This window comes from Jaculus jaculus, chromosome 3, assembly GCF_020740685.1.
Source record: "Jaculus jaculus isolate mJacJac1 chromosome 3, mJacJac1.mat.Y.cur, whole genome shotgun sequence".
Classification (NCBI taxonomy): domain Eukaryota; kingdom Metazoa; phylum Chordata; class Mammalia; order Rodentia; family Dipodidae; genus Jaculus; species Jaculus jaculus.
The window spans coordinates 84,049,619-84,064,302 of NC_059104.1; the positions used below are offsets into that span (position 1 = coordinate 84,049,619).

Below are 14,684 nucleotides of genomic sequence, written 5' to 3' on the forward strand. Positions count from 1 at the left end.
AGCCATCCCAGCCATTGGACTGCCACCCTACCAGTGGGTGAGTGAAGGTTCACATAGAGGTCACTGCAGGCAGTCCTCACCTATAATACAGACCCGCACCATGATCGACGCAGAAAACACACCTGTGATAATGATCCATTAATGTAAGTGACGAATTTTAGGCAAACTATTTAAGTAAGGACTATTTAGTCAGATTTGCAAGACACAAGAACCGCAGGACTTTCTTTTTGCACTTCTTTTACTCCTTTTACTTTCAGTTGGTGCCATCACATGGAATTGCAACATGGCAACAGGGCAACTGAAGCCTCTTGGCCAGGGCTACCTCTGGCATTGGCTGAAGGCCCCTAGCTCCCTGTGCAAATCCCAACAGCCCATCTGGGCATTGGCAAAGACCTCCTATCTAACCTCTCTTCCTACCAACCAACCTGGTTATGCAATAGCCAGTAAATGCTCTTAGAGCGGCTGCCAATTTTTTAAATTGTGGTCAGGCTCACATCAAGCTCACTGAGGAATTCCCGTGCTGGTTCTCTGACCGGAAACATTGTCCTCTGGTCTTGCCTTTTCTCCTCTTTCCTTTTCTATAATGGGGCAGACCCTAAGTAAGCATAAATTGTTGAAGGGCTTAAAGCTTCTCTCAAGGCACAAGGAAAATGGGTTAAGAAAAAAGATTTAGCAAAGAGTAAAAAGTAGCTAAGTACCATAGTAAAAGATATTTTAAAAGTACAAGGAATTGAAATTGCTTCAAGTTCTTTAAGCAATTTTTTAAAATTTTATCAGGAGAAAATGTAATTTTTATATATGTGTGTGTTTATGTGTTTATGTTTGCTCATTGTGCTTGCTTAAAGTGTCATGTTTCTGACTGTTTGTGGCTAAAGAGATGAGACGGATGCAGGTGACACCCTTTCTCTTCTAGAGAACGATTTCAAGAAAATCAAAGACCTAAGCATAGAAATTAAAAAGGAAAAGTTAAATGTGTGTCACAGGAGTGAATTTGCCAGATATTTGTTCTAGGTCAAGTTCACCTTACATAGAGGATTATTAAAAACAACAAGACCTCCTCTAGAGAGGTAACTTATAATTTACCAATATTAAAAAAAAAAAGATTGTAATGACCTTTTACTTAAAAGGAGGAGGCAACTGATCTTACTTCTAAGGCGGCCTGCCTCAAGATAACAACACAATTTGCCTTAGTTACTTCTACTAAAATCATTTCCAAGTGTGTTATTGGTATTAATGACATAAAATTGTATTAAGACTACTTTCTTTTTAGTAATAGGACTAATCAACTTGGTGTAATTTTTTAATCGTCTTATAAGAAAGATAATTAATCGCTTCTCGGCCTTTTGGCTAAGATCAAGTGTTGTATCTGTTCTTATCAGTTTAATATATGATACATCCTGTATCTGAGGATAATATATTAAATGGATTTTTGGAGGTCAGAGTTGGAATAGGAGCTTGCTCCATCCACTCCACACATTGACCTGGTATTGCAGTCCCTCTAGGAACAGTGCACCCCCTTGGGGAAATAAAAGACAGAAACAAAGAAAGATAATTAATGATAGGGTGAGATGAATTGATTGAAGGAACTAGGAAGGAATTTTTCAATGATTCCTTGTTAAAAATGCCTTTTGAGTGGTACTTAGATCAGAATATTAAAGTATGTAAATGAAGGTGTGTGGATAAAAAAAAAAAGTAATTTTCAAGCTAAACCTAAACACCATGCCTAAAGTTAAAGGTTTTTAAACTTACAAACTTTAAGAAACAAACAAACAAAAAAATCTAATTTTCATGCTAAAATATGCTGGGATATCTTTCTTAAGTTTTATCAAATCTAAGTCATGGGTAAAATATAAAATTGTTTTATGTTTATAAAAATTTATGAGATACATAAAATCAATAGCTATCAAGTTTAAGCCAAAATCATTGGTTGTCAAATAATATTTTTTATTTCAAAATTTTTTTTTCAAGGGTTATATTAATATTTAGTTAACTATTTTGGCTCACAAAAGACCAGACTCTACTCTATTGTGTAAGGTAACTGTCTCAATTTTTACATCTTAAGTCCAGTGCTTATAACAAAATTAACTCTTAAGACATATGACATATTCCCTACTTTAGGGTACAGCCTCATGCTCAAACAATGGTCCTTATCTGAAAGAAAGAAAAAAAAAAATATATATATATATATATATATATATATATATATATATATATATATATATGGAATTCAAGCTCCATGGTTCTGTTTCCAATGTTCTCTGGGTAATTTGTACCTATACATGTATCTGAATTAATCAAAGATGTTTTCACACAGGTGCTAAGACCTTATACTGTCTTACTTGTTCTTTTCTGATAATTTCTAGGTTAATCTAGTTAAGTTTATCAATCAATTGGTACTGTTTTCAAGACTGGTAACAGGTTCTGCATATATTTATAAATGTTAGATATTTAAAATGTGAGATGTGCCTACTTCCTATGCCTCAGATATATGGCTTATGCTGCCACAACACAACAAAAATTTTAAAGATAGGAAAAAATAATTTTAGAAGTCCTTGTGCCAATCTTTAACTAAGTCTATTTCAGTAATGAAATGTGCTCTATATGTACATACATCCAGGCTGGTGTAACTTCCTTTCTGAGTGTGTTAATCACCTATATAGAAGCCAAAGCCAATTGAAATCATTACAGTAAAAAGTGTTAATAGTTTGGCCTGTGCTTCCATGTCATGAGGCCACTGGAGATGATGGGACACTTCTACACTGCCCCCCCCATAAGTCACCTGTCTTCCTGAGCAGGGAGGATATGGAGACTCAAACAAAATTGGTATACAGTCTAAAACAGGAGAGTCACAATTGAGGAACAATCAGTCCTCCTGACTTCCCAAAGAAGGGAAAATTACTTGACCAGCATAGCCCTGACTCATCCTAACAGGCAGGACACCAGTAAACTATGGGGCTACTCCTGTGTCCCTAAAGTCCTCTAAAATTAATAAATAATTAATGACCTCTAAAATTAATAATTAATTAACTTTTGGCTATGTGCATGGTCTTAAACACTCAGAGAGAAATGTGTAACCAAAGATTAAAAAAAACCTTAAATGTATAAATGGCCCTTAACTTCTGAAATTAGCTATAGCCACAAGGTTAGTACAGGAACAAATTGCTGCAGGCCATATTGAACCTACCACCTCTCCTTGAAATACTCCTGTCTCTGTTATAATGAAAAAGTCTGGAAAATGGAGATTGCTCCAGAACCTTAGAGAAATTAATAAGGCCATGGTACCTATGGGGGCCCTATAACCAGGCCTCCCCAATGAAGTAGCAATTCCTGCAGGATATTGTAAAATCCCTATTTACCTAAAGGATTGCTTTCTTACAATTCCTTACACCCTGAGAATCATCAGCATTTTACATTTAGTTTACCTATGGTAAACTTTAGAGGCCCGAAGATAGTGGAGGCTACAATTCTGAGCCAAAGGGTCACTTTTATCTCTTATAAAAAGCCTCTTCTTGTCATTTGTGCCACTGACTTTACACACACCAGGGTGTTCTGGCAGGAGGGGCCCCTCTTCTGGGTCCATTTACCCTCCAAAAGTTAAAAACAGGGGGTTTATATCCCATAAAAGGCTCTCCAAGAAATATCCTTCATCATGCCTTGTTTGTCCTAAATTTTTAACCCTTGATACTCAGGGAAATTCAGCAGCTGATCACTTTTGATGCGCAAATACAAAAAATACCTTTGCCAAAGCTGTGTGGAAAGATCCTTTAACTTTAAAATGGAATGGCCCAGACCCAGTGCTCATTTGGGGCCAAGGATCAGTGTGCTTGTCTGACACCAAGGAAAATGCTGCAAGATGGCTACCAGAGAGACTTGTAAAACAAGCTGATGATCCTCTAGTGACATCTCACATATCCAGGGAAGAAATACTTCCCTGAGAGAATCTCCTTTTTTCCCAAAACAGGACAAAACTGGAAGGACCTCTACTTATCTCAATCTTCTTACTCACAATCAGATCCATTATTATAAATAAAATCATGTCTTTTGTACATCAACAGATTGAAGCCATTAAGATGTGGCCTTTACAGGTCCATTATCACAGACTGGAGCTGGCAGATCGAGATGTTGCCACTGAAGACCTACCACTGCAGTTGTCACTCTCCCTTGATCTTACATTCTGTACTCATTTACTATACTGCATACATTCTGTACTCATTTACTATACTGCTGTCCTCTACACCTCTGCTATCACAGTGGTCTACCTGTCATGGCCAAATAGCTACCCCTCCTATGGAAGCTGCATGAGGATCCAGACCTATGCATGTCGGCTCACAATGAATGAGTGCAATATGGGCACCAACGTGGGTGTGAGGCAAAGCACTGCAGGGGAAAGTCCTTATCTGACCATTTCTGGATTCTTTGAGAGGTATACCTGGCTTGCATGGAGGTTGGTACCATAACCATTATCACTAAGGCCGTACCTCACTCTCCAGCCACATAGGCCCTGCCTCCCCTCCCTGAAAGGTACCAAGGGCCAAAGATTGTGGGAAAAAGACATCCCGTGGGAGGAGTCGGGTCCCTACTCCCCTAGTTGGTTAATGCCCACCGCTGCAAAGCGGGTCTCCCCCTCTTTTGTATAAAAGAAGGGAGGAGATGTTGGGAACTATGAATCAAACCTTGGCCATGTTAACAGAAACCGCCACATAGCAAGTTAAGTTTCTACTTCCTCACTTAATATTCAACTACCAGGGGATCGTATGCTTGGTTGACTCCTCCCCCATGCTGTTGGTAGCTGATGAAGAAACAAAGGCATTTCAGCCCACTGCTGAATAGTGGGCCTCCCCCTCTTTTGTATAAAAGAAGGGAGGAGATATTGGGGTCCATAGAGCAAAAGCCTCTCCATTTTGCCTGGGCCTGCTCATAAGCTGACTCATTACTCAGAAAGCTGGTCCATCCAGCTTTCTGTTAGGTAATACTGGAACATCAGTCAGCAGACTGCTTACAGAATCTTATCTTTTGCAAAAGGCTAGTTTATGGTCAGGATGTGAAGCCTAGTGCAGTCAGGATATTAAGCCATTGAGGCAAGATTAGATGAACACCTAATTACATCCCCTCTAGGTTTCCTGACAATTCCAAAGCCCTAAATCATCTCAGCCAGCTTATTACCCCCCTTTTCTTCCCCTATATAACCACTGTGTAAAAAATAAACACTCTGAGGCCTTTACAAACATCTAGCATGGACTCCTTCTTGTGTCTGTCTGCCTTTTCTCATTCAGGTTAATTTCCCCTTGTGTCCTTGTTCAACTCTGCTGGCCGGGACAAAGACCACAGGATTTTCTGGAGAATTGCATGTGGGGCACATAGAAGGAGCTGAATGGAAGCAAACCAAGATTGGTCCTAAACAACCAAAACTACAGAGGTGATATTTACTGAGGGGTAGAAAAGTGAAAAATGATAGGAAGATTATTTTGGTAGAGGTTGGTGGTATGTTGGGAATTTCATTTCCGATATATCAAGTTTGAAATGCTAATTTACACATTTAAATAAAAATATGTGAGTAGAAATTTGGCTGTATGAGTATTGAGATCACAGCAAAGGTAAAGGCCATAAATATAAACACACTCTAGCTTCCACAGGTACTCTTGCATCACAAAGGTGAGCAATGAGTGTTGAGAACAAGACACTTGTAATCACCTGTGGTTAGGCTGTAATTCAATTTTACATCAAAATAAAAAGTACTTTGTGCACAATTTTACTATATGCTAAATTTCTTCTGAATAAAAACTATTATATAAGTCAAGGAAATGTTGATCTTAACCTGTGGTCTGAAGTTTCAAAGTTTCACCATTTTAGAAGGTTATATTACTGGCATAAATGCTGCTTAGTGTAATTCAACCACCTACAACCTGCTTGTGTTCTCTTGTATTTTGAGAGTTTGGCTTTAGATCATTTCAGAGTATAGGAGGAAGCATCTCACTTTTAGATACATTTTCTATCTTATAATTTATATATTATATGGAATATTTATTATTTTAGTTGATTTCTGCTTCATATTTTAAGTATTTCCTTATTAGAAGTTGACTTTTTTGTATTGTTGTTTTTTATTATTTTTTAAGAACTCCTTCCTTCTAAACTGACACCAGGATATGCATACATATGAATATGAATGGATATGTCTCCACATTGTATTCAGGGTTTCACAAAATAGTTGTGACAGAAGGAAGGAGACATTGTGTTTTACATGGTAGGGCTCTCTGCCTATCCTGACTGAGTTCTTAGCTCGCATCATAGGAAATGGACAGCCCTGCCCCAGTGGCACTCTCCAGGAGAAGGGCCATATGATAAAACAGACACACCTTTGCCAATCCAAATACAAGCTGTCTTTGCTCCATGGGGTTCATCTTTGCCTACTTTTTAAAGAAGTCAAAATTAACGATTTTACTACCTCCTTTACTACCTCCAAAGTCACAAATGAAATGAAGAGGTTATACCTAACCTGTCTCTGAGTTGAACAGCTTTAAGTGCTTTTTGTTTCAGCAATCAATCACTAATGTTTCTCATACCTGCCCTATTTTGAGCCCTTCATGGTATGTTTACTTTCCTTTGTTACAAACAAGTCACCAACAGGTATCACACCCCTCTCCCATTGATTCAAACAGGTATTGACTATTAGACAATGGGTCTTCCAGACCTTATCTTATTTTTTTTTTATTCCAGGGTCATATTATTTGTCCTGCTTATGAACTGAAAAATCCAATGTACTTTTCCTGAAAAGTGAATTTATGGCTGTATATTTGAAGTATATCCAGAATGTACTTTCTTAAGGAAGGCTTCCAACACTCTTAAATCCCTTTTCATCATAGGAGTTACCATTTTCCTTTCACAAAACTCAGGGCTCACAAATGAAGGTTAATCCCAAAACAGGAAGATTTGTAATGAAAAGAAACAGACATGCAGACCAGTTACACCAAGGCTAGAGAAACTGGAAGGCATAGGCAGAAGGCAGCCAGAAAGGGACAGTTCAAAGAGAACAGTTCTGGCTGCTCAGATTCCAGACTCTGCCTCCATTCTTCATCTGTAATTGTTTAAAGTTTTAAAAATATTTATTCTTGGGATTGTCACACCAATTCAGAAATATGACTATCTAAACACATTAGCACAAGATGGTTTCAAAAAGTTTCAACAAGATAAAGTAAGAAATGTCTGCAGTCATGAACAGACTGTGTAGCAGGGTACGTGTTTATAAGGTAGTATTGGAGAAATTTGGCTTCTGGTCTTGTTGAAACTGTATGCATACATTCTAATAGGTTGCCTTGAATACTTGCTTCTGTGAAGGGACTGGTGCAGGCTAAATCTTGCTTCAGTACCTTTGGATATGCTATTTCTTCGGTTTGGAATAATGCAACAATCACATTTTCGAGGTCTAATCCCTAATCACATTCAGGTTTTAGATAATGAGTAGACTTCCATAAACACCTTCTTAATTTCCCAGATTGAAAATTTAATGTCCATGTGTGCTAATTTTTTTTGGCACTTTTATGGCAGTTTGTTAGGCTTTATGGCTATGATCACATTTTAATATCAATTTCTCCTCTACAGCAATGTTCTTCACTGGGGATAGGACCTTTTCTGTTTTGTTTCTTCCTTCATCCCTGTGGTGGTTTGATTCAGGTGTCCCCCATAAACTTAGGTGTTCTGAATGCTAGGTTCCCAGCTGATGGATATTTGGGAATTAATGCCTCCTGAAGGGAGTGTATTGTTGGGGGCAGACTTATGGGCTTTATAGCTAGTTTCCTCATGGCAGTGTTTGGCACACCCTCCTGTTGCTGTGGTTCAACTTATGTTGGCCAGGGGTGATGTCCACCCTCTGCTCATGCCATCGTTTTCCCCTGCCATTGAGGAGCTTCCCCTTGAGCCTGTAAGCCAAAATAAATCTCTTTTTTCCCAGAAGCTGCTCTTAGTTGGGTGATTTCTACCAGCAATGTGAACCGGACTGCAACAGTAAAGTGGTACCGAGGAGTGGGGTTGCTGCTAGACACCTGACTATGTGGGTTCAGACTTTTGGAGATGATTTTCAAGAGGAAAGTGGAAGGAGTTGAAACCTTGGCCTAAGAGATGCCTTGCAGTGCTGTAAGTACAGCTTGATGGATTGTTCTGGTCTGAGCTGCAAGACCTGAATGCAGTAAGAACTATGGACTGTGAGGTTTGGCTTATGAGGGTGAGAAAGAGCTTTGCCAGGACTGGGCTAGCAGTTTGTGTGAGAAGCTTGCTCTTATACCCATGTCTTGAGAAGTTGTGCAGGGTTGCTTTGCATAGAAACGAACTGGTGTGAGCAGAGGGATATGGCACAGAAAGATAAATCTTTGGGTGAACTGTTGCCTGTTCAGCTGCAACTGAGAGATTACAACTTTTGAAACTGGGCTAGGTGACCTGCACTGGGCAACAAGAAGAATGTAGACTCTTTAGAAGGGGCCTGCGTGCTCAAGGAGTGTCCTGGTCTTCAAAGTCTGCTTTATTCCCCCCTGGATTAACAAATTGGCACCCTACCTGGTATTGTGGAGTATAAGAAATGCTGGAAAGAGGGTCATTGAGTTTGCAACACGGTCTTGTGTTTTGGAAATGGCCATAGGCAGTGTGAAGTGGGTTTCCTGGTTGCCTGCATGGAGACCCCATGGGGCCATGAGGATGAACCATGGATTGCAGTGGATACCCAGTGAAGATGACAGGACCACGAGATGGCTGCCAAGGAGAGCTGCCGCCTGATGCAGTTTCCCATGACTATGAGTAGCCTAGCTGGAGGGGCGGAATTGGAATGCCAGAGACTTGTTGCTGGTTAGAATTATTGGACTTGAAGATTTGTCACTGGTTAGAGTTGCTAGACTTGAAGTTACAGAGTTTAATGTTTGCCCCAGTTCTTTAAATCTTGTATCGGTTGAATGTTTCTTTGCTATGCCCAATGCCATCTTTGGCAGTGTGAATATTTATTCTGTGCCATTATGGTTTTTTTGAGGTTATTTTTTGGTATTATGGCTCAGTTAAAAGATCTTGAACTATGGGGATGTATGAACATCATTGGAAGTGATAAAAACTATGGGGACTTTTAAAGTCAGACTGAATGCATTGTAATTTACATCATGTATGGATATCAGTTTATGGGGGCCAGGGGCAGAATGTAGTGGTTTGATTCAGGTGTCCCCTATAAACTTAGGTGTTCTGAATGCTAGGTTCCCAGGTGATGGATATTTGGGTATTAATGCCTCCTGGAGGGAGTGTATTGTTGGGGGCAGGCTTATAGGCTTTATAGCCAGTTTCCCCATGCCAGTGTTTGGCACATCCTCCTGTTGCTGTGGTCTACCTTATGTTGGCCAAGGGGTGATGTCTACCCTCTGCTCATGCCATCGTTTTCCCCTGCCATCGTGGAACTTCCCCTTGAGCCTGTAAGCCAAAATAAATCTCTTTTTCCCAGAAACCACTCCTAGTTGGGTGATGTCTACCAGCAATGCAAACTGGACAGCAACACTCCCCAGCATCTGGGAATTTCAAATAAATCACTTATGAATGGGTAGATGAAAAAGTCTAGAGGAATTGGGATTTGAAAAATAAGTATATATGTGAAATATATATTTTGGGCATAATTTCTTAACTCCTAAACTTTCTGTTTTAAATCCCTAACTGAATACATTCAAGGTTAAATGCAAGTTAATTATTCAAAACCTCAAATCTTAAAATCTCACACCAAGAATAGAAAATTCAACACCTGATTTAACATAATGTATAGAGTCAAAACATAGATGCATTAAAATATTATAGAAAATTTCCTTTATATTATATGTATAAGATATGTATGAAACAACTGAATTTATTGTTTCAATTTCAGTTTCATAACAAGGTATGTCACTAAGTATATACAAATATTCACAAATTCAAAAATATCTGCAAACCCAAGCTCTTCTGAAACCCAGTATTTTTACATCAGATTGTTTTTTACCTGTTCAGCAAGGTGCTGTGATCATTTAGTTTTATTTTTCTACTTTATCTCTAGGTATTACTTCCTATGTTTCTTAACACAGTATCAAAATTTTATTTCGTATTAGAAACCTTAAAAAAAAAATAGAAGTATCCGAGAATTTTTGGTTTTAGTAAAATTATCAGAAAAGTTTTATATGTTAGCCCAAACCTTTCACTCTGGGTAACACAGTATTAAACATTTAAGCAATCAGTGAACTTGGCTTATACTACTTCTTACCGTATTATTTTTTACTGTAGTATTTATACATGTAAGAAACCATATTGTCAGTAGAGGTTAACTGAATATTGAGAAAATTGTTTTTTCGTGGAGTGCCTTTTAGGTTCTTAATTGAAGGAGGTAGTTGTATGATAGAAACTGTCACCTTCAAAGACTCATCACTACATGTGGTTCTTAATGGGTCCATCTTCCTCTTCCATTGTCCTTGCTGGAATTGTGAATATACTATTGAGTGCTTAATTCTTTCAATTGTAAAATTAACATTACTATAGGCTTATCCAAATACCTACTCTCTCTACTTAACAGCTTGACCTGTTCAGACAGCTAGGAAAGAATAGCACAGGCTAAGATCAAGTGCCAATACAACATGAGCTGGTTTTCTGGTCATCTCTAGAGTTGCTTTCTCATTCCAACAGCAGCTTTCCTGTGCCATCACCACTCACTTTTATCATATAGTATTGGCCAGTGGGACTTGCTGCTAACAATAAGCTCTGTCTCATTGTCTCAAGTAGATAAGGCTATATTAAATCTAAAAAGAGTTGGCAGAGCCAAAGAACAGATTTTAGGGTAAAGTTCCAGTAATAATTCACAAACAACACCATGGGCCAAATTCAGTGTATGTCAGCACTGCATTTACCTGCCACAGCTAACTTACAAGGGTTATTATTTAGTTCAGCTTTTGTGGATCAAAGTTATGGGGTTTATATCCACTTACTTCTTGTGAGTGCCTTTATTTGATTGTATCACAAATGTTGGAGATATGTGTATGTGGAAGAATATATACCATCAATCCCCCACAAGGCATGCCTCAAAGACTCCAAGAGCTTCAAAGCCTAGACTTAAAGGTTAAAACACCTCCCAATACTGCTACTTTGTGGATGCTGTCTTCCACCATAGTAGACTCTTCATCATAGTATACTCTGTTAGAAATACAAACTCTTTTGGAAAGAGTTAACTGGAAAAGGAACTACTTTTCAAGGTTATGCTTTTTTAAAAAATTTTTTGTTTATTATTTATTTATTTTGAGAATGACAGACAGAGAAAGAGGGAGAGAGAGAGAGAAAGAAAGAGAGAGAGAGAAAAAAAATGGGCATGTCAGGGCTTCCAGCCACTGCAAACAAACTCCAGATGCATGCGTCCCCTTGTGCATCTGGCTAACGTGGGTCCTGGGGAAATGAGCCTCGAACTGGGGTCCCTAGGCTTCACAGGCAAGCGCTTAACCACTAATCCATCTCTCCAGCCCTCAAGGTTATTCTTTATTTCTTCCTAGAATTAAGAATATGGCTGTGTCCTAAACACCTGGTATTAGTTTTGAACACATGAAAAATGAGTACAGTTGTCATAAAGTACCACATGGTTCCAGAAACTGCTGCCAAGAGGCAATATGAGGCAGGACATGATGACCCTGATAGGTTGGCAAAGCCAATTCAACATGGACTGTGGTTTACATGGATACCTGAAGACATTTTGGATATACTAAAATTGTACAAGGGCTACCATGGAGTACACTATTGATCTGGGATAAAAGTGTTCCCTGGCTATTCTGCCCAACTGGATGGGCAGAATTAAAAATTCTGTCAGTCTCTGGTTGTACTAGACTAGCCTTAAACTACAGAAGTTTGGTGTTTATTTAATAGCTGTTAAGTTTACATTGTTTTAGTCTCATCTTGCTATGCCTTATTACAAGTTAAAATGTCTACTCTGTCCCTTTATATGTTCAAAGTGTTTGACTTGTTTGATTTTACAGGACTCACAGCTAATAGACAGTCTTAAGTCTCAGATTCTGAGACTTGGGACATTAGAATTATCTCAAGTTGAGAAAGACTGTGGGAACCTTTGAAATTATACAAAATAAAATTTACAATATGTGATGGTTTTAAGTCTATTGGGGACCAGAGGCAGAATGTGGAGTTTAAATAGATGGCCCCAATATATTAAGTGTTTTATTAATTTGTATTTTGTATCTGTAGCCACATGGCTAGAGAAGGTGTGGTGGTGGATTTGAAATTCCAATCTAAAGATATACAAAGTGTGTCTAAAGTGTGCTGTGTGGCTTTTCCCTTGTGGACTTTCTCTCTGTGTTTTGCCCTGTAAGAGTAGGCCAACTTGTTCTGCCATTATGGAACTTCCCTTAGATCTATAAGTTTTAATCAATCCCTTCCTCTATAACTGTGCCTTTTATGGAAGTTCATCTCAACAAATCTAAAGCTGTATGGTACAGATACATTGCACATTTGATGGAAAGGCACTTTTATATATTATGTGACAAAATAAAAAGACACACATCGAAGAGAAGGAGAGCATTCATTCAAGGCAAAAAGAAAGTCAAAGGCCATCTAGTCTGAACCATGTAGAGAAATTTGCTTCCCTGAATCCTTTCCTTACACAGTTCTGTCCACCTGGTGTCTTCAAGTGGGAGGCATTGGGATTTTTCCAGGTGGACATCATTTGGAGTCTGATAAGCAGATATACACAGAATGTAAAGGAATCTTAGAACCACTCAGTTTATCTACACCGGTCAAGATATTTAATCAAATTCTTCTGCACATATTGGAGAGTACCATAGATTACATGCTACTCCTTAGAAACCTTATTTTGTTACTGGAGGCTAAAATTTTTCATGTTGGCTATTTTACTTTTTGCTAATCACTGTAGCCAATATTTGTGTAAATAATCTGTTCCCCAAAATAGCATTTTTTTATTTTTGGCTTTAAATACAGTTGTTACATTTTATCAACCAAACCTAAAATACACATTCACATTCCAGGATACTTCCTGTGTAATTTAAAAATCCGTACAACAAATAATCTTATGTCTGTGTTTCACAGAAGAAAATGGGCTATGTAGAATAATTCCTGACCTCATATTTCTGTATGACATCTGATATTTGCTCATTCTCATGTGTCTCAAATTATGAAGAGGTATTGTTCCTCAGGGGGCCAAATTCTTCAGTTTCTTTCTGTTTTCTCTGTTCTGTATTTTTACCCATCATTTTCCTGCCTAGAATGTTATCCCTCTCCTTCTTTAGGTGCTTTTTAAAATTTTAGTACATAACATAAAAAGCTATCTTTCATGCCAAACACAATGCATATCTCCTTCATCAAGATGTTTTAGATATGCTTTAGAAGTAGTTCAGATACATAACCACCTTAAAACAAACTTTCACAGAAGAAATCTAGAGATTTCCAATAGCTCAAAACTCAAGTAGACTTACAGAACTTCTGCCAAAGCTCAGGGAATGTTGCAGAAGAGAACAACAGAAGGACTGCAAGAGTCAGAGAGTAGGAAGGCAGATTCTTAGACAATACCTTCTTCCCTGACACAGAAACTGACTGATCCATTCATATTCTCTTTGTGAATACCAACAACCCCACTGAGTAAGAAGTAGAATGGGGGCAGGAATGAGGGTCTATAAAAGGTAACACAAGGGGAAAGAATGATTTGACATACAATAAAATTCATAATAAACAGCAAAATAAGATAAACATTAAAAATGAAAAAAAATAAAGAAAACTTTAGTTATTTGTGAAAAGTATTTAACTTTTATAGGCATGAAAGATTTAGGTTTCATTATGTTGTTTTCAATGAAATTTTGTTTTTGTTTTTATTATTGACATACTTAATATGGATACATCATGTGTTGATATCATCTTTTCCCTCATCCCTGCCCCCATTCTGCTGGGGCCTTCCTCAGTGGGTGGTTTTAGGTATTCCCCATGGGGCTGTGGGTTATGTGTTGTTGGAACAACAGTCAGTTACTGGGGTGGTGATGCTTCTGGGCATGATGTCCCAACCTATGTCTCTTATAATCTTTTCACCCCCTCTTCTGCAAAATCCCCTGAGCCATAGTGGGTGTTTTTTTTTTTTTTCTTTTTTTTTAAGTCTACTTAGGTGATGAGCAATTAGAAGCCTCTAAATTTCTACTTTGTTATGTGTTGGGTATCCTGGCAGCTGGCTCCTTCACCTTGGCACTGATTGTCAGGCTCACAATGGAAGCAGAATTCTGGCTTATCTCCCCAGTTCCTCTGTGATTTCAGCTGGTGTTTGGCTGAAGTGAGAGGGGTTGTTTATCTCCTTTGGGAATCACTTCATTCTGAAAAAGAAAAACAGGTTCTCCCAGTGGAGAGTGAAGTCAGCATAGGTTAAATGGGATAAGCATTATTAATGTAGGGAGATTTTGATGCGTATAGCCCCTCTTTGAGCCAAAGACTACTGGAAGCTTGACATTGCAGAGCATAATCTTTGTCTCCATAGGATTTTCACCTGGTTCCTAGTTCCAGATATGGGTTCCTTTTCACTGAGCAGACCTCTTAGCCACCCAGAAAGCCATTAATTACTCACTGTGGTAGTTTGAATAGATGGACCCCAATATGCTCAGTGTTCTGTTAGTTTGTAGTTTGTATGTGCAGCCCCCTGGCTGGAAGTGGTGTCACTGGGCAGA

The 14,684-nt window shown here is 38.5% G+C and overlaps 1 non-coding gene across 1 annotated transcript; it reads left to right on the forward strand.

The window, feature by feature from the left end:
• Positions 1–1,327: 1,327 nt before the first annotated feature.
• On the forward strand, positions 1,328–1,518 carry LOC123460006. The gene has a single exon (XR_006636728.1). It is a non-coding gene; the product is annotated as a U2 spliceosomal RNA (small nuclear RNA).
• Positions 1,519–14,684: the final 13,166 nt, after the last annotated feature.